Source organism: Capsicum annuum, chromosome 12 (assembly GCF_002878395.1).
Source record: "Capsicum annuum cultivar UCD-10X-F1 chromosome 12, UCD10Xv1.1, whole genome shotgun sequence".
Taxonomy (NCBI): Eukaryota; Viridiplantae; Streptophyta; class Magnoliopsida; order Solanales; family Solanaceae; genus Capsicum; species Capsicum annuum.
Window position 1 is genome coordinate 232,186,156 of NC_061122.1, and position 3,617 is coordinate 232,189,772.

The 3,617-nt window shown below is 33.8% G+C and overlaps 1 protein-coding gene across 1 annotated transcript in view; it reads right to left on the bottom strand.

The window, feature by feature from the left end:
• Positions 1-3,617, bottom strand: part of LOC107850263 — a 66,535-nt gene extending 62,918 nt beyond the window's left edge. The window contains exon 1 of the mRNA XM_047401387.1: positions 3,552-3,617. The gene's annotated coding sequence lies outside the window, so the exon portion shown is untranslated. The remainder of the gene's footprint in view (positions 1-3,551) is intronic.

Here is a 3,617-nt window from a genome sequence, read left to right on the forward strand (position 1 = left end):
ACACTAACCTTCCCAGACCCCACTATGTGGGAATACACTGGGTGTTGTTGTTGTTGTTGTTGTTTCTTATATAATATTTGATTCAATGTATTAAAAATAACACGAATTACATAATTTTTTTTTTTACATAATACCCCCACTTTAAGCTTGTTAATGCATGCATTAGATCCATTGCATTACCAATCTCATAAAATTTTTGGTATTAGTAATACACACCTCAATACACAATAGAGTATATAACTAATTTTTGCATTAGTTATACATAAGATAAAAAGATATATATCAAACAAGGGATTACTAATACACATTAAATTAATGCATGCATTAATTTTTATGTAATACATTCCATGCTTTATCATAGATTTGATTATTATTCCTTGTCTTGAGCCGGGAGTCTATCGGAAACAGCCTTTCTACTTCTCCGGAGGTAGTGATATGGACTACGTACATCTTACCCTCTCCATACCCCACTATGTGGAAATACACTGAATTTATTGTTGTTGTTGTTGTTAATTTTTTAATACACTCTATCAAAAGACTCCATGCTTCTAATTTAATTATATCTTTAGCTCCTCTTTAATTATGATAATTGCTCTCTGACTCCACCTTGCTTTTTTAAAATATAAATAAATAGCAATGAATTTAATTTTGCTCATTACTCTACTAATTGTAGTAATGTTAGGTGAATTCATCAACTTAAAATTAGAGTACATTCACTCATGCTACATGTTATAGCTATAGTTCAAAAAAGGAAGTACATAATACATAAATGTGTTTTCAACTTGACATCATCAGCAAATATTTATATATTTTAATTTTGAGTGTTGCACAAATAAATACTTAGAGTATCATATAAAGTTAAAATAAATATATATATGCAAGTCTTGTATCGCAATTTGTCATGCAAAATGTGTGCATCTCATACAATTTGTCAAGTAATTAAAGCGTTTGTGTTTAGGGGAGTGCATCGGTCGGTTCCGTTGGGTTTTACATATTATCGTTAGATTTATCGGTTTTCGGTTTTTAAATATGCTAAACCAATAACCAAACCAATAAAATATTTTTTTTCGGTTTTTAGTCCTTAACGATAAGAAAATACTCATAAAATAAAAATAGTAGTAACTAACATGTAAAAAATGAATCTTAGTTGCAACAAAAATCCTACATGAAGTGTTTAAATTTATAAAAATCTTCAAGTTTGAACTAAATGTTGTTAGGAGAAATTAAGAGTTTGTATAATTGAAATAATAGGTTTGTTAATTTGTAGAAATAAAATATAAATATATAATAAGTCATATATATATATTTTTATTGGGTTATCGGTTTACCCAATAACCCAATAAGAAAAATTGAACCGAACCAATAACCCAATAATTTTTTTTATAAAATCATTAACCTAATAACAATAAACCAATAATATTTTTATCGGTTCGATTTATCCCGTTATCTACTCTGTTGAATTTTATAATCATTTACGCACAAATGGCTGGGGGACAAAGTATTTTAGCATATATATGATAAATCGATCGGCACTCTTATCTTGGAAACTCCTCATATTTTTTCTCTTTCTTAATTTTGTGGTTGAATTTTCAAAAAGCCTTGGTGGTTTCTTCCTTTCCTTCGAGAAACTTTTGTATTTAGTAGTAATATTATTTCATAAATTGAGACCACAAGACTATTCAATTTTGTCTGGGGCCACATATGTGCCCATTTTTTCCTTTTCAGATTGACCTACGTGGAAACTGGGTAGTGTGTAGTGGACACACAAGTCAAACGGACATTGGGGTGACTTTCAAATTTTAGCCTCAATAGGTCTTATCGAACAACGAGATAAAAGGAAAAGAAGTAAACCTCAGGAGGAGCCTTAGGTTGGATATAGTAGGTACGAGGAGGTGAAGATGTAGGCCAAAAAATGAGGAGAGATTATTGGAGGTGACCTTAGATAGACTAATGTGGAGGGCATGTATTAGAGCGGAAGATTAGTCAAGTAGGGAGCATTGTCTTGCTTTGAGGGTTTAGGTGTTTGTGTTCGTCGCGAACCAGCCATAGTAGGGCATGTATTTCTACCTCACTTGTGGGATTTCACTGGGCAAAAAAAAAAAAGCTACAAGAACATCTGCTTATAAAATAGCTTAAATCAAAGACTGAAGACAGAATTGCAACTACTTTGTTTCTGTTTGTTTATTTTTCTTTAGGGAGCTGAGGGGAGGGGAAATCGCGCTACATTATGTACACAATGAAAGGCGCATCTGAGAAATTATTTAGAAGAAAAAGCTACTGAACTTCTCCATCCTCACCAAATTGCCAGTGATCCTCATAGTCACCATCCCTATGAGAATCACTCCGACGATCTCACTTTTGTTTCTTATGCTGGCACATCATGCCGGTCCATCTATTACATCAAAGCTCTATACATTAGAAAAATTCAGAGTTACCAACGGAAACAATGTGTCTGGCCTTGTGATGTTTTCAATGGTGGTGATGAGAGACCTGTTTTATCTTCTTATGATCACTGTCATGTCTGTAAGAACTTCTTGAATGATCTTTCTCATTTTCAGCGTCGTCATCAAAGGAACTCGTATGCCGCTTGCGGTGTTTCTTATCTCTGTCACTTCCTGACCTTTTGATCTCCTCGAAACTGTAAGTCTCAGCCTTGTCGATGCCTGTACATCTTTCTTGGTTCTTCCTCTCTCTTGCCTGCTTTTATCCCTTCTATTTTTTTCCTCCTTTTCTCTTTCCTTCCTTTCCTTATCTTTTCTTGCCTGCAGATTGAAACTTGAAAATTCAGAGCCAGTGAACTTTACTGAATACAAAGTTTTTTGGTTTTTCTTTTTAGATACTAGTTAAGAACAATGGCTTCCCACACTCGCCAACAAATGCCTCTTTCAGGAATGACGGGAATTTGGAACTTCCAAAAGATTCAAGAAAGGAGCAGAGCGTGGCAGACAGCGCCAAACCCAAAGGTCTTAACCATCATATTAAACTAATATATTCCTTGTTGATACCTCATATTTACCAATATTGTCACACAACAGCAAGCCCGAAATCTTACATATTTTAACATTATCTCCTCACACCATCAGCTATATTAATTCTCTTTAATAACTTTGAAAACATCTTTGAAATCATTGTATTTGTAAATCAAAATTGCCTTAACACACTCAATACAACTAAGGGAACATGAAAGCTTCATTATTTTATACTCATACAGGTTGTGAAAAGAGAAATTACGAGAGAAAACTTTGTGCCTGTTTGGAAGGCCAACTTGTAATTGGATTTGGGTGTACTACACAGTTTGACATGTTAGTTCAGCATGAAATTCACATGAAGTGGCTAGAATATCAATGCCCAACCAGTCTTAGAACGCAGTCCCACAAACGTAGTTTCAGCCACAATAAGTTTGCCTTGAAAAAGAATTCCGTAAAATCTTATGGTTCAAAAAGAGTGAGTCTAGGCTTTAAGAAAAAAAAAAATCAACCACAATCACATCCACACATCTACTACCCTACCCGAAAGTAGCAGAAGAATAAGGGTTGTAGTAATTCAAGTACCTTATCCTCTTGACGCTTGCGCTCCTTCTCTTTTAGTTCATTAACAAATTTGTCAAATATTTCAAG